Here is a 20,845-nt window from a genome sequence, read left to right as displayed (position 1 = left end):
GAAGGCCCTTTTAAAAAGCTGAAATTCTTCCAAATCTCCTTATTGTTATTTACCTTAGCATTTTTCCTTCTGTTGCAAAACACAAGATTTCCCCCAATGACTCCCAAACTCTGATATTCCACCCACATAAAATTAAGCCCCAGAAGCGGGCAGGCACCGAATTCCCTACGAAGAGTTTTCTCTCTGAGGAGGATTAAGCCCAGGAGCAATTCCGCCCCCCCACCCCCCCACCCCCCGCACCCTGTGTGGGAGGTCTGGGGAGAGACCAGCCCCCCCAACCCGGCCACTGGCTGTGCGGGGGGGGGGGGGGGGGGGGGGCTCGACGCCCACCCTCCCCGCAAACGCTGGGCTGCCTTCAGCTGCGTCCACGCGGCCCCCACCGTCGCCGGCACCGTGGGTCCCTGACAGTGGTGCCGACCTCCAGCAGTGGGCCCCTCGGACCCCTGTCCTCCGCACACAGGCCAGTCCCCAGGCAAGCGGCCAGTCTGGCAGAAGCCCACGCCAGGGCCGCCTGCCTGTGGGCTGGGGACACGGGCAGACAACTCCCTCGGGGGGGCTGGGGCGAGGCCCAAGGCAGGACCAGCTGCCGCCCGCAGGGAGCCCAGGGCCCAGACCACCCCCACCCAACACGGAGGAGTCCTCCCTCCCGGCCACCGTTGGCGGCAGTCCCTCTCCGGAAGGACACCCCAAGGTCCCCTTCTGTGACAGAGCCCGGTGGTGCCGGTGCCCATCCCCCCACTGGCTGCGGGTGCTCCCTGGCGGGCTGGGGGCCACGGGCCCAGAAGTGGTCTCGGGAGGGCCTCTGGTCGCCCCCAACTCTGCCAAGGGAGAGCCGTCTAGATGGCTAATCTGAGGCACAGGGTGAACCCCAGAACTCCCTGGGGTCCCCAGGACCCTGTCCCCGCCTCAGCTTACCGTCCATCCTCCGGCCTCACGGAAGCAGGACCTGGCCCTTTTGGCCTTTACTTTCAACCCGGCTACGGACGGGCACCAGCCGAGGGCTTCTGGGGGTCCATGGGCGGGGCAGCACTCCCTCCCCCCAGAGGACTCCTAGCGGTCCCCAAAGACCTGAGCCTCGGCTGCTAAGGTAAGTAGAGTCTGGTGCCCAGGGCACGAGAGAACGTGAGTGGCAGACAGCGCTGACATGCTGGGGGTCAGTCTTCTGCCCCCCCGGGAAGATCACTCCTCGGCAGAGACGGGAGAAGCAGCTGGGAGCTTCGGGCAGATTTCCAGTGAAGACTCGGAGAGTCTATCCTGACCAAAGAGGGACAGGAGACAGCTCGAACGTGAGCCCAGGAAGAACCCACCGTGCGGCCGTGTTGGCAAAGGGGAGCAGCGCACAGAGATGTCCCGCGGATGGCAGGGTCCTGCGGCGGCCGGCCGTGAGGTCTGAACCCAGAGGGGGAGGAGGGGCAGGGGGGCGGTGGGGAGGAAGGACAAGGAAGAAATGAAATAAGGAAGGAGGGAGGATGGAAGGAAGGGAGAGAAGGAAGGAAAGAGAGAGGGAAAGAAGGAAGGAAGGAGGCAGGGAGGGGGAGAGAGGGTAAGAAGTGACAGGAAAGACATCTAATACATTAAAGCCAGAAATTGCCAGAATCTGGTCAAAGTAGCAGAGTTTAAAATACTAAGATAAATCTGTTTATGTTTTTAAAATGAATTTTGGAATCTGTAAGGTAAACCGTCCTACCACTCACCAACAACCCCACAATAACACATCCCTAGAGAATAATACTGCGTTCTAGAAAATGCCGACCGGGGTGTTCTAGCTGTCCTCGTCGTGCTTACACACGGCTGCTCTGGGCTTGTTCTCAGCCCCTGCCTGGGGAAGGCGGCCACGGACGCCCAGCCGGCTCTCGTGTTCCCCGGGAGTGGAGCGCCAGGCACCAGCCTGGTCCTCAAGGACACAGGTCAGACACCCATTATAATCCTGGGAACTAAGCGCAGGACTCCGCGGGGTCCGAGACACCACGATGCTCGGCGCCACGAGGGAAACACTCAGCCGGCTGGGACTGTATTGTGGACGGTAAGATGCATCCAAGTTTCAAGCTGTTTAGTGTGAAAGTCTCTCTCTTCAGGTAAATTTGATGGCAAATATTTAGAAATCAAATAGAAGATAGCGTTGTACCAGTAAGATTGGAGAGAATTCAAAGAAAAACATAAAAGTGCCAGTGATATCCTACCCATTCGCTTTCTACACATTTATAAGGTAATTACAGACATTATAGAAAAATACTATTTTATTTTTTAAAATCTCCCATTCTATAAAGCAAATCTCAAGGGTCCTCCTGAGCTTTGCACTTACGGTCACACTGGCCTCCAGAGAGGCGGCGGGGACAGCAGGCATCGGTGGGTCAGGGGCTGTGGACTCTGAGCCCCTATCCGCCCTCCCTACATGGTGGTGGGCAGGGGAGGGGAGGGGGGGAGAAAGGCCACCCGCAGCAGAAGGGCGCCCCACGGTCTGACCCCATGACAGCGTTTCAGGGGCAGAGACAAGAAGGGAAGGACAAGAAGGCAGAAGCCGAAACCCAGCCAAGCCACACTAGAAAGATGCCTCCCGGCCAGGGCCTGGGGGCGGGGGGGGGGGGGGGGGGGGCTCCAGGGCTGCCAGGAGACCCCCCCCCCCCCCACCGACCGCCTGCCCTGCAAGGGCAGTCTGCAGCCCACAGGAGACCGGAGGAAGCCAGGCACGTGGCAAACAATACAGGGAAATTGTTTTCTGGCTTAGGGGTTGCGTTTCTCAATCAATCTCTCTCTCTCTCTCTCTCTCTCTCTCTCTCTCTCTCTCGGTTAAATTCCTGCAGAAGCGTCCTTGTCATGCACGTGGGTGAGGCTCCTTTGTCGTCGTGAGCTGCCCCACGTGGCTGTTGCAAACACCACACAGGAACTGGTCTTCAGGGTCCGACCGCACGTGAAAGGGACACAAAGTGCAGATGACGCACAAGGTCAGGTCCGCGGCCGGAGCAGACCGATTCCGTCCCCGTGCCAGGCGTCCCCGCACCAGGTGTCCACAGCCGTCAGGCACCGGCGGACAGAGCCAGCGCCCCCGCCACACCGGCCTGTGGCCCGCGCTGCGTCCTTCCGGCAGGCGCTGCTCTTCTGGCTTTGTTGAGTGATGTCGGGGTCTTTTTAAGTCCCCCCGGCCCCAGGCACGTTTGTAAAACACCCGGTGAAGAAGGGAGAGGAGGAGGACGAGGAGGACGAGGCGGGAGGCAGCGGGCAGTTTCTGGCGTGTAACCCTGAACAGCGTCCAGCCGGAAGGAGAGGGTAGTAACGAGCCAGGACCTGGCGGCCTCCCTGCTTAGGCTTCCCCGTGCCATCACCGGCCGTTCAGCCCCACCCGGGAGCACCGGGGACAAGGACGCTCACGGCTCGCACTACACAACCCGCTTCTGCTAATTTCAGTGATTACCCTCGGACTGGACGTATCATTCATCTCACTTCTGATGCTTCGTTTAGTTCAAACAAGTCGGAGGCGTGTTACCATCCCAGGGCTCAGAAGCACACGCCCTCCGCGGGGCCACGCTGCAGGACCAGCTCCCGGGGGAACCTGACTGCCGTGACCGCGAAGCCACGGTGCCACCAGCTCAAGGTGCTCGGTCCCCGCCCACCGCCAAGACCTCTCATGCCCACGGCCAGCCTCGTTTCGCTCACGTCACCTGGGAGACACTCTCAGAAATTCCCGCTCACTTCTGGAAAAACGTCACAAAAGTCTGCAGAAACAGACAGGTGGGGGTCTGTAGACATCAGTCCTCAAAGTGGTTTGCCAAGTGTAAATGGGTCATGAAAGACCCCGGAACTAGACGTTGTTCCCTGTGGGGCCGCAGCCAGGCTCAGGGCTGCTCAGCACATACCACAGCCCCAGAGATGATTCTAGAACTGTGAGGGACATCCATTGTCCCTGAAGCGACGCAGAGAGGAAGCAAGGGGTCTCAGTCAAAGCATACAGCACACGGGGGACAACGTGGGAGGGAGCCGGCCCAGCTCTCCCACAGGCCTTCGGCGCCGGGCCGGGCACGGACGGACGCAGGCATGCAGCAGCCTCCCGGCACCGCCCGGCCCCCCCCATCAGCTGAGTTAGCCTCAGCACCTGCCACAGTCAGCCTGCGACGGCAGGTGTGTAGCTGTGGGTGTGAAGGGCACAGGCAGAGTTCGCGATCTGCCTAGGGTGAGTCACACTCGGCCTCAGCGTCCGGATCTGTAAAATGGAGAGACTACAGAACGCGTAGACTTCTGGGAAAGCTGGAGAGAATCTTATTCAAGGTCTCGAAGAAAGCCAGTGTGACCTTTTATGTTCGAACTGCACAGAAAAGAACTGTAACTCAGCGCTATGCCAAGAAAATCTCCCTAGAATACGATCTTTCGGTTTTTTTAATCATCCAGCGAGCCACCCACGCACCCACCCACCTTCCATCCCCCCACCCACTCACCCATCCATAACAGCCACCGCCCACCCACTCACTCCCCAATCTGTCCGTCTGTCCGTCCACCCACTCACTCCCGTATCTGTCCGTCTGTCTGCCCACCCACCCATCATCCATCCAACCAACACTTACTGATAGCTGCCGAGTGCCACGCCTTGTACTCGGTGCTGGGATATAACAACAAAGGAGACGTCTGTGGCTTCATGGAGTTTCCCACCCAGCGGGAAGTCCTTCAGAAAATAACGAAATTCACATGACAAGTGCAGAATTACACACCGGCAGTCCAGGAGGCAAAGTGAAGTCACAAAGCGATGGCCTTATCAGGCCAGTCCGAGGAGTCTGGGGAACGTCTTCAGAGCCAGAGGTCAGGCTGAGACGGGATGGAAGGACAGAGCTCACGGGAGAAGGAGCAGAAGAGAGGCAGGGGGAGTTGGAGAAGTGGGGAGGAGTGTGGGCGCCATGTCACGCTCCCGTGGAAGCCGTAACACTGCATCACGAGCTGGTGGCTTAAAACAACAGACATTTACCTTCTCGCAGTTTTAAGGGCAAATGTCTCAGATCAAGGTGACTCAGGGTTAACTCTCTCTGGGGGTTCGGGGGGGGCGCTTCCTGGCCTCCCTCCCAGCCTTCGGTGACCACCAGTGGTCCTCGGCCTGCGTTGGCTCAGACCGCTTGGCTGCGTCACTCCAGTCTCTGACGCCATCATCACATGGAGTATCTCTGTCCGAATTCGCTCCTTCTGTGAGGACACCCGTCACTGCACACGGGCCCCCAACACCCTCCTTCCAGATAAGGTCCCACTCACCAGTTCGCAAGAGCTGGGACTGTAGCGTGTCTGTTTAGGGAACACGATTGAACCCCAAGAGCTGGATGTCGAAGGTGAGAGTAGCCAGAGACGACACTGGGTGGAGGGCAGGAGGAGGACACTCGAGGCCTGGCAGGCCTGGACAGGGCTGTGGCAAGAGGAGGTGCGGGGTGGTCTGCGATGCCGAGAGTGGCTTCCCAGAACTTGCTGGGCTGCTACCTCCGTGCCCCCGGAGGAGGCCCCGTGCCATCGGCAGGGAACGCAGGTGGTAGTCCCTGCGGCCACAGAGGCATCCAGGAGCCACGCACCACTGTGACGCGGGTGTGGTCAGGGGAGGGCAGGCCGCAGAGGGGAGGCTGGCAGGACATGGGTGGAGAAGGGGTGCGGGGGGGCGAGTCAGGGCCGACTCAGTGATCTGTCCCGCACCCACGCACGGGGGGCAGTGGGGCTGTTCAAGCCCTCCCGGGACCAACCCCATGTAGCACCTTTTCCGCTGGGCTGGAGCTCGCCGCCTGTGCGGGAGGCCCTGGGATCCCTTCGCCGCCTGTGCGGGAGGCCCTGGGATCCCTTCGCACCGGCCGTGGCACAGCTGAGATGCCCCTGCTCCGCCTCAGGTGAAAGCTCGCTTCCCCAGCTCGAGGCCCCAGAGACACGTCCCGCTCACCGGTGCGCCTTTTCTTTCTGCTGTTCCGGGCCTAATGGCATGTTGACGCAAGGGCTACACATTCAATTTTTTCCTCACAATGTGGCCAAGTGTCCATCACAGGTTTGTCCACGTAAATAAACAACTCAGACACCAAGGGGAAATGATCTCGTAGCTAGGAGGTTTTGCTCCTGCTCTGAGAACACTGTTTGGAGGCGGCCAATTTTGCCTCTGTGAATATTCTAGAACTCCATGCGGCACGTAGACTGGGATCCTCAGCACCAACAACAGAGAGCCGCGCCGTGAACCGCCGTGGGCCCCGGACAGAGGGTTGCACCCCTCGGGGCCGCACGCTAAAACCCGTCCCCAAGGCAGTGGTGTTTGCAGGGGGGGCCTCTGCTGGTGCTTAAGTCAGGAGGGTCAAGCCCTCGTAGGTGGAATTTGTGCCCCGATGAAAGAGACCCCCCGAAAGCTCCTCCCCGCCTCAGCCGGAGGAGGAGACAGTACAAAGACAGAGGCCTGCGAACGAGGAAGCGGGCTTCCGCCGGACCCCGGAGCTGCAGCCCCCCCCCCCCCCCGGCCTTCAACTTCCCGCCTCCAGAACTGTGAGAAGTGAATTTCTATGAGAAATTTCTGAGAGGAAGAAAACGCCCGGTTTGTGATATTTGTTATAGCAGCGCAAACAGACTAAGACATGCTCTCAGCTGAATTATGCGTGAAGGAGAAGTAAATAGTTCGAGCAAAACTTGAAGGCCCCCCCGGTACAGAGCTCGTGAATTTTAGGGCATGGATTCTGTCACTTAAACGATCTCTGCTTCTTTGGTTCTGAGACAACGTTCCAGATAGTGGAAGTTGTTGGGTGAAGGGAGGGATGGCAGACTTGGTTGGCCCTAACTCTGCTCCCTTCTGAATCCACCCCTGCCAAGGCCTCACGGTGGGCAAGAGCGTTGGGTCCCTCCCTTGAGGCCACACCTACCACGTTGCCACTTGGCTAACCAAATGGCCAGTCTAAGTCCAGACCTTCAGAGGCCTCCATGGTTCCATGTGTTCCTTTACGCCCTGCTACGGACGGCCTCACCTGGGGGGCACAGATGCGGCCCGGCCGGCGTGCAGACCAGCCCTGAGAAGTAGAGCTTCCTGCCAGGCTCCGCCTAGATCAGGCCAGCCCCGGCCAGCCAGCGCGTCTGAGGAAGCAAGGCGTCGCTGGGGATGCCCCGATCTGGTGTGATTTGTTCCGCAGCATCACCAAGCTAATAGCCAGCCGACACCAGAAGTGATGCTGTGTTATTAGGACACACGTCTGCTGCCTCAATGGCTCTGCGATGTGTATCTTACCGGCGAAGCCCTATGCCACCCCAGGGGCCCACAGTCCAGGCCGTCGGGCCTCCTCCGGAGTGAGTTCATTTGATTGACTTATGCCTCCTCCACATCCATACCACTCGTCCGAGAAGCTCTTTCCGGGTCGGAGTGTCCGAACCAGCTCAAGCATGCTCTTCCCCCGCCTGACTCCGGGTGCCCACACATGGCTGGGGCCCCACAGACCCGTCCCGTGGATGATTCCGACTCCTCCGTCTCGACGGGTGCTACCTCCGTGAGCCTGTCGCTTGCCTTGCCCCAGACGGAAGGCGGATACAGTCCCCAGACATTCCAGAAGGGCTCTGCTCGGTTCCCAGTGCCTGCCAACGACTTGTACTGCCAAGTACCAAATCCCACAGAACTGAGAGCGTTCTCCGTGTTGGAAAACCCCATGTAGCCGTTCAGACCAACTGCCTTCGGGTTCTCAAACTCTGAGTCTTTTTCCCCCATCAGGCCCCTGAGCTTCTTACTCTGTCTGCCTGGAACGTTCTCTCTGCTCACGCTGACCCGACTCCTCTGCTTCTCCTCAGGGACACTGACCACTCCACCAGGGACGCCTTCCCAGCTTGCTCTCTCCGCACCCCGCTGCGCACAGCCCTGAGCGCAGGCTGCGGGGCCGCCTTCCTTCAGTGCGCGGCTCGGGTCTCCGTCCTGTGCAGAGCACAGGCTGCAGGAGAACCAGCATCTGTGACCCGGTCCGGCACTCAGACGTGCTGAGTGTGACCGGGCCGCCTGTTTGCTGTGCGAGGACAACCCCTGAGGGAGACAGTGACGGCTGAAACCCAGCTGGGACTGCCAAGCCACCCTCCGGGGCCCCGTGGGGTGGGGCCATGCAGAGAATGAGCGTCTGTTCTCTTCCGACCACCGACCACCGCTGCTCCCGGGCAGCCCCACCCCGACCCCCGCCCTCCCGCCGGATCTCCAGCACCTGGTCTTGCCCACTCTAGAGGATCAAAGTGGTTTGCCCGAGGCCCGATCTTTTAGGTCGGAATTTAGACGGGGCTTCTCAAGACGCGGCGGGCATTCAGCGACCTGGGTCAGTGGTCAGGCAGATCTGGGGCTTTCTCGATCTACCCTCCCCAAGTCTGCCAGGTGCTCCTGCTGATCCCATGTGATGAGGAGCAGAAACGGCCCAGCCACTGCAGGAGAGCTAAGGAGATGTCAACCCGGAGCCACACGCCCCCCATCAGGACAGAACCGAGGCCTTGCCTGCAGGCCTTGCCCTGTCCAGGGACGCTCACTGCCGGTTCGCAGCACAAACACAAAATGTGGTTGTTCGTACAAGCCTCGAATCACGCAAGCCGTGGAAACACCGTTAGCCCGGATGTGGGCAGCGCGAGTGAGAGCGCAGGATGGGACCCGGGACGACGGACGTGGGGCGGGGCCGACAGCCTGCGGACTGTGGCCCACGGGCTGCTCCGCGCACGGCAATCTTCACAAAACCACGTTTTAAAAATCACTGCACCACCCGGCCTAGTCCCCGGTCACAACGCGCTCCCTTTCCTGACGTGCCCGGGGGTCCCGGCACATGCGCTCGGCCCTCCGCGGGGCCTCGGACGGCTGCGGCGGCCACCTCGAAGCCATCTACTGACCCGGCCCCGCTGCTGTCCAGAACATCCCCAACGAGGGCACCCGCCCGGCTGGGAGACGCACCTGAAGAATGGCTTTGCCAGCTGCCGCCGTATCTCTCAGAGGCCAGACGGGGTGACTCGTGTGGCCATCACGGTCACAGCCCCGAGCTGCCACTTTCCACGGCTGAGCCGAGGTTCCCCGAGAGCCCGCCCCTGACGCCTGGGAGCCATTCCCCGCAGACCTGCTGAGCACCAGCCCCAGCCTGGCCTGGGTTTGCGCCCAGAACCAGGTGTTCCCCGGGGGCCGGAGCCGCCAGTGGCCACCCAGGACATTGGTGGGGAGTGAGCAGAGCCACAGGCCACGTGCTGAAGACCTCGCCGCCTCTGGGGCATGGCCACTCTCCTTCCTCAGTGTCCCTTCTCGGGGGGCCGGATGCCGTCAGCCCCAACCCTCTGCAAATCGGAGATGAGGCTGAGAAATGGGGAGGGGCACAGGGTGGCTGCCCCCAAGCAGGTGACCGTCCCGAGTGCAGACTCGGCATCTTCCGGTGACCAAAGGCCTTGCCAGGCCCCGGGCCACTTCTGTGGAGAGTCACTGCTTGCTCTTGGCTCGGGGGGCACCGGGGTCGGGGGGTGAGACAGGGTGAACCCCCCCACCCCGAGCAGGGCTGCCCACAGCTCCGGAGCTCACGCCAGGCACGTTCCCAGTGACGCTGTGCGCAAGGCTCATCGTTACCACCAACTCCCGCTCCGCCCCGGATGACAACACTCCACCTCGTCGGCTCGCGGCCACCGTCACACGGAGGTCACACGGAGGTCACAATGTGCTTCTCACTCCCAGCCTGAAGGAACGCAGGGGCCAGGGCGGGCGAGGGCAGGGTGAGGACGCTTTAGCAGAGCACACGTTACTTAGGACTTCCACGATGCCTGGAAAGGAGGTTAAAAAAGGGCAGATTCCATTTGACGTCCTTCATGGAAGCGTATCCACAGAACTACGAGTCAATATCATGAATAATCATGATAATAATCATGAATAATGACTCCACGTCGGGCCCTGCCCTCAGTATCGGGACACACTACCCTCCCGCGTCGGGAGAGAGCCTGCCTGAGAGGCGGGTGCCGTGGCACTGGCAAGGTTAAGGGAAGGGGCCAACGCAGACCCTTCTAGACCAGCCTGCAGGCCTGCGAGCGTGCCCACGGAGCTCGAGATTAGAGCCGCCGTGTGAGCCGCTGTTTTCCCTTCTCCACGCACACACGATCAAGTCACTCCGTGTGACAGGATGCCGAGCGGGAATCGCCAGGGGAGCCAGCACTCAGGCCCGTCCTTCCAGCAGGAGGGGCGGAGAACCCTCTCCACTCACCGCCCTGCAGCCCTCCAGGTCAAGCCAGACAAGAGACCATCCTCAAATAGGAAGAAAAGGCAGGGCGTATGGGACAGTGTTCTCTGGTGGACGCCTGTCCCTCCCCCTGGGTGCCCGGCAGGGAGCGCGGATGGAGGGAAGCAGACACACGCTGTCCCATGGTGCCCCACGCCTCCTGCGAAGGACAGGCCACTGGAGAGGACCCCCCACCCCGCCATGGGAGAGTGAGCGTCACACGGCTGCCCTACACGTCAAGTGGGACCAGCACTGAGCGTGCCTGGTTGTGCCCTGTCCAGCAGGCTGAAGTCAGACCCCAGCTGCAGAAAAGCTCTGGCCGTTCTGCTCGCCCGCTCTCTCTGCTCCGGTGTGGAAGGAGCCAGAACTAGACCGTCTTGCAGCTCGGTGACGCAGGCCGCACCGGGAGGGGCAGGGAACACACGGATCGGGGTAAGCCAGAGGAGTCAAACTGGACGAGGTCGCCGCTGGCCTTCCCGCAAGGAAAGGGACCGGGAGCCGTGGGACGTCGTTAACTATGCCTGGCACGTCATTGTTGAAAGCATTGACTGATAAAACTGCGCAGAATTTTGTATAAACGTAATTCAGATTAACAGTCTTAAAATCGTGTCCCACAGAATGACCCCACCGCATACAAGCAGCCGATCGCAAAGTTCATGGACGCGCGTGATTTGGTTGTCGCTCCAAAATATAAAATAAATGCGCTTCCTCCAAGAAAAGCAGAAAAAAGAGAGAACAGTATCCACTGAAGATGAAAGTGATGCATCGAAAGGAACAGCATTAGGCCTGCTCACAGGCATGAAAAGAAGATTTTCTGGGAAGCAGGAGGGAAGGCAGAGATTGGAAAACATCCTTTCTTTTAGTCATAAACGTCTGAGAACGGCCACTCGCTGCCTCCACAAGTCCCAGCTCTGCCGTCAGCGCTGGAAACGGAACCGGAACCCTTGAGACCGTCAGACTCTTCCGACCGCCCCTGGGGGAAGCCGGCGTCATCCAGCGCGAGGTCAGAGCACTTCACGCTCTTCCCACGCACGAAGCCGCGCCTCTCCGAGTGCGCGGGAAAGCAGGCGTTAGCTCAGAGGAGTGCGGGCTCTGGGGCTCGGCCCCCTCGCAGGCCGCTGACGGGGAACCGCCCATCGTCCCCGTGTCCTCCCCGGTGCGGGCCTCACCGTTCCCCTCGCTGGGGCCGGGCTGAATCCCGCGGGCGCCTCCTGTATGACCAGACCCGAGTGGCTGGCAGGAAAGGCCGTCGAGGGACAAGGTGGAGCCCCGAGTCTGTTTTCTCTGAGGGCCTCGAACCCTCCAGAGCGTCCTCTGGAGAACCTGTCCTCAGGTTCTGAACCTGTGCGCCCTGCGGACACAAGCAAGGGGGCGCGCTCACCAGCAGCCCTGCGTTTGGGTCCCCTCCCCGGGCTCCTTCGCCGGCCCGTAAATCCCTCCGAAGCCAGAATCATTATCTCCTGCCTGGGATTCCACACACTGGACCCTTCACAGCAGTAGGGCCCCCCACGCTGTCGTCCCCTCGCTGCTGCCTCCCACATGGGAAGCCTCCCACGCTAGCCTGCCTCGCACGAGTGCCCCTCGCACGCTAGTGCCTGTCACGCAGGTCTCCCTCACACTAGCTCCCCTCGTACCTTCATCCCCTCACACCCTCCCAGGAGCCGTGGGAGGGGACAGGAAGCCCAGAGTCGTCAAAGCACAACTCGTCACCTGAAAGCCCGGGGTGGGGTGGGGGCTTCCACTTGAAGCACCCCCCGTGAGGCGGCTTCACGGACCACGTCAGCGCGACCCGGTGGACGGAGAGCCCAGGCTTGCCCGTCCCCGTGCTGACGACGACGTGAAGCACCCAGAGCAGCCCCTCGCCGGGGGCCGCCCCGTGCGCGCAGACACAGAGGTAAATGCAAGCCACTTTGTGTTAGTGACTACGGAGACATGATCGAAATGGGCGTGAGGAGAGATCAATTAATTCAGCCTCGGAGAGGAAACGACAGTACAGAGTCGGGAGAAGGGAGTTCCAGAGAGGGTAATGGTGTGGAAACACTGTGAACGCCTGTTATTAAACAGGCTGCTTCCCACCTTCGAGGATACAGAATAACATGTCAAATGGACAAAGAATGTCCCTTCTCTGAGTTAGCTGCCAGCTAAAAAGAAGAAGGAAGGTTCGTTCTCTGAAAAATGGGCTACACATTGCGGCCTCCCGGCTTTCTCTATCACAAACTGTCTGCGACAGTCTCACTTGAACTTTGGCAACTTAATTCTCTCAGTGAGCTCGAGGCGAGCGCAGCCCTTCCTTGCACGAAATCCGCAGCAGATAGGGATACGGACATGCGGGCGTCCGTGGGCGCCGGCAACAGGCTGGCATCTCGGAACGCAACCCCTGTGGAGACCGTCCTTGGAGGCAGTACCCGCGTTTATCACGGGACGTGCCAACAGAGACTTCGGACAGTCGCCGTCTAAAAGGTGTTTCTAGAAACTCCAGCACGAACCAAAATGTACACAGTCGCGACGTTACTTGGGAATACAAACAGGCATACTCTAGGAAACAGTGGTTCTGGAAAAAAGCTTTTTGCCACAGTGCTTCCTGTCCACACGCCAGGCCGCACCCTGGGTCCTGGACACGCCCACTCACACCAGGGTCCTTGTCCTCCACGGGCTCCTGGTCCAGCAGGGTTAACACCGACTGGCTCGTTCCACCACACTCTAAAATCCGGGGACACACCCAACCTTCTTCTTGAGGAAAGGATCTCTGAAATGCCCACAGGCGTCCTGGAGTCCGGCAGAAACATAAATGGGCCATGAGTGATGTGGCAGGCTTGTCCCTCCCAGCGTGGCATGACCACGGGGCCAAAATCTGCACGGTCGGGCCAGGATGAAAATAAGGGCTCCTCAACTCAAACGCGACTGTGGCTCTGCGAGAGGCAGCGCTATGCCTGCAGGGCAGCAGCGAGGCTGCAAAGCACAGAGTCCAGTCTCCACAGCCCACTGCCACTTTGGCCACGAGCGTGCGACGCCCATGCCACCGCGCTCTCCCAGGAGCGGGCAGCCAGAGGCTTCCTCCCAGGACGGCCGAGAAGAACCCGCCACGCTGGTGAGGAGGGTAGCAGCTTCGGCGGGCGCCGGAGCCAGAGGGCAAAGGCCTGGGCTTGCCGGGGGGGGGAGAGGGGAGCCACTCGCCAGGGCTAGGACACCGGCTGACGGCACGGCGAGCCTGGGTGGAGCCGCCTTGTGGGGGCCGTGGGCTGTGAGCACGACGGTGACTTCCTCCCGCGGCTGACGCACACTCAGGCCAGGGACCGCAGGGATCAGGGGCTGACAGGGTGGGAGGTAGGGCAGACGGGGTGGGGAGACAGCGGTGCCAGGAGATCAGGGGCCTGGTGACAGCGGTCAGATCCATCAGCCCCTCCGCGCTGGCCGGTGAGGGGCGCGGAGGCAGCAAACAGGGCGTCCGGGGGTGGGGGGGGCTGACGTTAGCCGCCGCTGTCCCTGGGGTCGGAGAACTCGGATTTGCTCCCGAGGGTACACGAGGGCCTGTTTCTGTGTCTCTCTCCTGTTGTCTCGGGCAAGCATGGTGCTGGTGGGCGCGTGGGCAGACACACACACGTGTGCGAGGGTGGGTGTGCACGTGTGTGCACGTGGGTGTGCACGTGGGTGTGTGCCCGCACAAGCTCGGGGGAGGGCTGGGCCTCCAGGCGAGGGGCGGCCCGGCCTGGCACAGGGAGAAGCCCGCTTCCCGGCGAGAGCGGGTGCGGAGGTATTTCTGCACAAGAGCACGCGGTTTGCTCTGCTCTGGCCGCTGCCCGCTCAGGGACGGAGGGGACCCCGTGCACGGACGTGGCCGACTCATCGTGGCTTCCAGGCAGAGACAGAGGGAGTGCGGTGAGAGAAGCTGGGATTCTCCCCAAGACCGGTGCAGGCTCCCTGAGTCTCACATGCAGTTTTGGGGGCGCACGAGGGGCTCGGGGCTGACAAGCCCACCCGAGGCTGCTCTCCTCAAGGCAGGTGGGAGAGCGCTGGCAGGCTGCCAGGTGAGCACGTTCAAGCCATCGGTCACAACACGCGGACTGACCCTCCACCAGTGAAGGCCATTAGGCCGGTGCAGGTGCTGCCTTGTGCCCCAGGAGAGACTGTGAGTCACGGCAAGAGGCGGGACAGATGAGGGTCTGACCTACTGTGGCGGACAGGACCCCAGCGCCTGTGACAGGCTCCCCGTCGCCAGAGCCCAGACACGACCCTCTGCTTCGCAGGCCTGCACAGCTCCTGCACCATCCACGGGCCGTCCTCGTGCTCGGAGGGCAGAGGGACACCATCGCCAGCAGAGGCTCCTTAGACGCGTGGCCCATCGCAGCTGAGACCCCCACTCCCAAAGCAGTGTCTTGCCCTAGCAGGGCCTGCTCAGCCCTTGACCGGTGGCAGGAGCAGCCCAGACGGGAGCCCCAAGGTGTCCACACAGTGCTCTTTGACCTCACGCATTGACGGGGGCGGACCGCAGGTGGAAACTACACCCAGGAACTCTGCCCACACCTCCCAGCCCACGGCAGGCCCTGCACGAGCCTGCGGCATGATCGCTGCCGGCCCTCGCGTGCCGTGACCCCTCTGAGACACAAAGGATGGAAAGAGGCAGAAACGGCAACTACTTGGGGCTCGGAACCTGAATTTCTTAAATGGCCTCTCTGCATCCGGAGACCTGCTCCTGACCTCACTTGCGTGGTCTCCTTGCTGCAGGCACCTTCCGGTCCCTTCTGTGCGCGGAAAGCCACCCGGCTCCCGGGCCCTCCTCCCTGCCAAGCTGAACAGCGAGGGGTGGGGTGCATCACGCTTCCAGTGTTTTTCACAAGCTTGATTGAAGAAGGGAGGAACCCCCCATATTTTCGGTCTGATCGTCAGATGAGGTGGACAAAGGATTGAGAAGAGCCACTTGAGGAGACGCGGCTCTCTGTCGCGGGGCCTGCAGGCGTCAGACGCCGCTGAACGATTATCGATCCTGCACACGTCGGGTGATAACTGAGCATTTTCCACTTGTTTAAAGTGCTGTTGGCTGGAGACTCCAGTCAATGAAGAAGCAGTGCATTTCCTTTAAATACAGCTCAATACAATAAACGGCGCACACTGGAAGTTCAGAGTTCTTTAATCTCGCCGAAACAAGCAAGGACCCAGTGCAAACACGCGGGCTCGCTCGCTGCACAGGTTCACTCCGGCAGCGGCCCCCAACGAGGTCATTTCGTATGTAACCTTAGCTACCGCTCAGACCCACTGGCAGAGAAGGGCCGTCTCCCCCCTGCTTTCAGCAGTTTAAACACAGGGAGAGAGAGCCGGGGCTGGGAAGTGGGGGTGACAACCAGAGGGACAGCTGTGAGCCATCAGAGTGGGCTTCTGACAGCCTCCGGCGACACGCTCTGGACCTGCAGCCATCGACTCTGGCTTGGCACCGGCCCGCGGGCTTCGCAGACGGTGGGGTCCGCTGGGCAGAGCGCCGGTCCAGGCAACGTCTATGTGAGGCTCTTGTTGCGGGAGATGCCGATCTGTGACCCCCGCTCTCCCGGGTACCCGGCCCGGCCAGTGACAAATGGGTGCTATTCTCCTGATGGACCGAGCATTTTCTGTGGGTCTGGGGCAAAGCCCAGAACACAAAACCAGGAAATTGACGGATAAGGACATCAGCAGGAACGGGGAGCTAATCTGCCTGTGGCATCTCTAGTTAGCCAAAGGGCTGACCACCGAGGCGCGGGGTCAGGTCAAATGACCAGAGAAGTCAATGAAAAGTGGTTTCCGTTATTTATTTTGACATATATTTTCCCAAGGTGAATGGCTTCACGTTTTATTGTATTAAAATCAAAGCAGGGGATTTCTTGAGACAAAGGCACCGTCATCACTCTGGGGCCAGGGACCAGCTCTGCAGAGGCCCGTGCCCACGGCTCACCCACCGGGCCACCGGGCATCTCGTGACTAGTGTTTTGTGCAGAGAGGAGCTGCAGTGGGGAGACGAGCCCGACAGTTCCTGGAGGACAAAGGCGTCGTGGAAGGAGGGACTCTGAGGGGAAGGATGGTCGAGGCTGAGAACGGACCAAAGGTGCCCACGCGGTCTGATTCTCCTTTGCGAGCCCAGTCAGCACGTAGTCCTGTGTCTGGGCCCCAAAAGGTTCACAGCGAGTCCTGTAGCAAGGCAGGGAAGCCGCACAAAGAACCATGTAGGGGAGGGCAGAGCACCAGAGTGTGACAGACACGAGCTCCACTCCGACGTCCGGGGGCCGCTGCAGAGGGGGACGCTCACAGCCTTCGCAGGGCACCAGCAGGTGCGGGGGCCGGTGCACAGGGGACAGCGGGGAGGGCAGTGCCCGGGATGCATGCAGAGGAGAATCGGTGCCTCCAAGAGCCCACGGGCAGGGACCGGCACACCCTCGTTCAAGCACTAGTCACAGCGGCCCGAAGTGCCCCAGTGTCCGCGGACAGATGACGGACCAACACGATGTCCACCCACATGAGTGTCCCTCGTCCATCTCAGCATGGACGGACCCTGGAGACAGCACGTGCGTGAAAGCAGCCAGGCACCAAAGGACAAAGGCCTTGTGATTCCAGACAGAGGAGGGACCTGGCGTCACCCACGGAAACAGAATGGAGGTCGCCCGGGGCCGGGGGAGGGCTGGGATGGTGGTTCATGGGGACAGAGCTTCGGTTTTGGGAGAGAAGAGTGCTCTGGAGATGATGAGGATGGACGCACAGCAGCGGGAACACGCCGGATGCCACCGACGGACGTGTGGGGCGGGCAGGACAGCTGGCCTGAGGCCGTGTGGGTTCATGCAGCGCGGTCGTGTGGGTTCATGCAGCGCGGCGGAAACACAGGAACCTGCAGTGCTCTCCGGTGACGGGAGACCGAGCCAGAAGGGCCCGTCACTTTGTCTGGATGGAGCATCTTCCGCAAGACGCCAGTGGGCGGAGGCGGGTCACAGCCAGCGCTGTTAGAGAACGCCTCTGCTCTCCAGCGAGGAGCAGGGAGCGCGGGCCTCTGGCCGACAGCCTGCACTGGAGTGAGGGCATGGAGTCCTCGAGGAGGCCACAGGGCTGGAGGCTGTCAGTGGACACCCCGACACGAGCACGACAGACACGCAGGGCTTCCTGAGTGCCAGGCTCCGGTCCCACAGCAGGCAGCCCGGCAAGAGAGACGGCTGGGCCCCGTGGACACAGGACGGACGCTACGAGGAAACCGTTGTGGGGGCTCGAGAGGCGGGGCCCAGCGGCTCTGTGGGCCTCCGGGAAACGGGTGCTTTGTAGACCTCCATCCCTCAACCTGCGGAGACCGGCGGGGGCCACGTGCCGGCATCACTTCTCCAGGTGCACACTGTGCCATCTGTGGGCCTCGTTTTCCCCATAATGTCTTTTAAATCTTGGAACGTGACTGCCTCTAGGTTCGATGCATTCTGTGCTTGGCCGTGGTCTCAAATATCCCGCGGACGTCCATTCAAAGTACGAACCCAGGAGAAGCAATGATCTGCTTGAACCCCGATGGTCCGTGGGGGAGGAGCGGCTCTAAGTGAAAGCTTTCTCGGTCGTGGGAGGGAAGGCGCAGTGGCCAGAGGCAGCACCGTCTCCAGCCACTGTCTCCTTGGCAAAAGCGAAGGAGAAACATGGCCAAGTTCTCCATCACAGCCCAGAGGTGTCCAAACACTCCCACACAGATGCCACAAGGGACCAGCGAGGTGAAGGACCCCCTGCTGACATGTCCCAGACTGGGGCCGGTCACCCCAAATGGGGTGCTGGTCAGGGTGTCGGCGAGCCGGCAGGGACTATCAGGAGTCAGGGATGCTCGGCCCGGAGCCCAGCCTCGCCACCGACCACCTGGACGACCTTAGACAAATGTGTGTCTGAGCAACGGAGCAGCGTCTGCCTTGCAGGGCGGTCGGAGGAACGCACTTAGAGGGAGCCTGGCGCTCGGAGCACGGCACACCGGTCAGCTGCTCTTATCGCAGTGATGATTTTATCGCCAAAGTCTCTGAGCGGCGGCTCCTCGGCACAGCATCCAAGGGCGGGAACGGGTCTGAGAACCTGGGAACTGCGGGCACGATGTCTGCCTGAGACATGGGATGCGGTCACAATGGCGCTCTCGTGACCCGCCCTGCGCAGGTAACGAAACCTGCCTTCCACCGCTCCCCGCCACTCGCCTCCCATGATAACAGCAGCTGATAAAGACGGGGTCCTTCCTAGGGGGCGGGGCCACGGAAAACGTGTCGCATGTGTGAACCCTGCGTTCTGCTCGCAGCGGCCCTCTGGGGTGCAAAGCGCTAACAACCCCCTTTCATCTCACAGGGAACGTCTTACCGATGGAGGGACTGACCCGCTGCTGTAGGCCAGCAGGAGGTGGAGCCGGCTTTGCCCAGGGGAGCAGTCGGGGAGGGCACAGCCCGGACCCCGGAGTCGGGGGCGCCCCTGCCAAGTTACCATCGTGGCCCTGACAAAAGGGCACGACTGTCCGAGGGCAGCTGGATGCGCGGGCCATGGGAGAAAGCAAGGAAGGAACCATCCACAGCGGAGGTTACCAGCTGTCCTGGCTCCAGCCCTCCCTGGGTCTCGGGAGGAAACAGCATCGTGGGAAACGGAACTTCACGCTAACCGAGGGGGGGAGCGACAGGGAGTATAGACTCACAGGTATTTAGACAGACCGAGGCATCATTTCTGTGGGTCAAAAATGGTCAAATGTCTCCAATCCAAGACCCAGCGTATTGATAAATTATTTGTAATTAATCTTACAGATTCAGTTCTTCCCCTCACATGGGATTCTGTCCTCTTAAACTCTAACACACAGCAAACATTTGAGGCATTTCATTCGAATCAAGACAAGACGAGGGCAGCGGTGAGGCCGACCCGTGTGCGGGTCCACGGAACAAGGAGTGTGTCAGCCGCTGAGGACAGTTCCGGGGCGAACGCCGAGACGAGCCGCAGCTCACACAGCCCGCCGCGCGCGAACCGCTGCCCCCGGGGTGTGAGGCCGGCTGAGCGCGGCTCACACACGGGCCGCACCGCTTCCGAGGGCCACGCGGTAACTGGGCCCCGGCAAGCTTGTCACTTAGCAGAGGAAGGGGACCCGCCGGGCCCGGGCCCCGCGGAGCAAGCGTGCGGTAGACGCATGTCTTCTGTCTCGTTTGACCTGCGCCACGTGCTGCATGAGTATTTGCTCGCGAGCCCACGTGGGATTAAAAAGCAAAGTAAGGAATGAACGTTTCCTGGGGAAAAGAGAACAGCTGTACTCCTCCTGCACTTCCAAAATCCTTGAACTCCTGGGGAGTCACTGAAGTGGAACTAAAGAGAGTGGTTCTTGCCCTAAACGAGTGTGGCCAAGTGGCTGGAGGGAGCTGAGCAGGGGCGGGCGGGGACATGTCGGATCCAGAGAAGACGAGAAGCCGAGCGAGGCTCTCGGCGGCTGATCTGTCCCTGGCCCGCTCTCGGCGAGGCAGGCACCCCTGCCCCCCACCCCACCCGGGGAAGAGGGCAAGGCATAGCGGGACACCGCGCCGTGAAAGACACGAGCACACAGGCGGGTCCTGGGCCAGAAAGGAAACAAGCTGGAAAGCTCTGGTTCTCAGCAGTGCCCACAGCCACCCAGATCTGGAAGCCAAAGCAAAGGCTCTCACAGGAAGCGGCAACTCCGGGGCTCACCTCCTGGACCCATTTCCTCCCAGTGGGAGGAGGCTGGCTCATGGCACATGGAAAATCAGAGAGTCCCTTCCCCAAAGCCAAAGTCTTCCCATCTAGCAAAATCTCCATGCCTGTTAGCCGCTCAGTGACACGGATCCCTGAAATAAAGGCCATAAAGGCCCGTTCTCACCCACACACATCTATGCTCGCGCCAGCCTTTGCTCTCCCGGGGCTGGTGAGACACACACGTGTCCAGGAAGAGCCAGCAAGCAGCATGCGTCTCCTGCTCTGCCGCTGATGGCCAGAGGCCACAGTCCATGCTTCCTCCCAGGGCTAGAGAGACGGGAGAGGGTATAAAGGAGAAATCTCTCCCTCAGAGCCCAAACAGAACATCCCAGACCCTGTCATCTGTCTGGTCCAGCCTCTGCAGAAGGCAGGGACGGGGAGAGCCTCTGGAATGTTCCTCACCGCCACGGGAGAGATGCTGGTGGTACCCAGAGATCTGCCTGGCCTTCCCTCCCCCTCCCAGCCTAGAGAGCCCAGCTCAAACCCCACACCTGCCCATGAGCTTCTCTGGTCAGGAACACCGAAGGCGAGGATGGAAGGAAGCCGCCTCCCAACCGAGAGAGACGGCAGTGTTGGCCACGTGCGGGAGCTGTGGGAGGCGCTTTACAGAGGGCACCTTGTGGAACCCGCAGAGCCCGAGGGCCCTGTCTTCCAGTGAGGAGGTGAGCACACAGCCCTTACCGGAGGTGAGTTAGCCGCCACCCGCCGTGCAGGACCCACAGGAAAGGACTCCGACAACCACAGTCTGCTCCGAAACGTCGCTCTCACCCTGTCGCCCGCCCACCCAGCCGCATCTCGCCAGCCTGAGGCGATGCTTCTCCGCCAAACTCCCATGTCCGTGACTTCACAAGCTCATGTCAATTAACCTGTGCTGGGGGTGTATTTTATGACCTTCGGTGTTAATAAACTCTTCATGGCGGCATAGCCGATCGCATAGAACTTGCCTCCCTGTTTTTATAAGAAATTACCTTGAGGGCTAGGAA

This window comes from Meles meles, chromosome 14 (genome assembly GCF_922984935.1).
Source record: "Meles meles chromosome 14, mMelMel3.1 paternal haplotype, whole genome shotgun sequence".
NCBI classification, from domain to species: Eukaryota; Metazoa; Chordata; class Mammalia; order Carnivora; family Mustelidae; genus Meles; species Meles meles.
Note: the sequence above shows the minus strand (reverse complement) of the source record.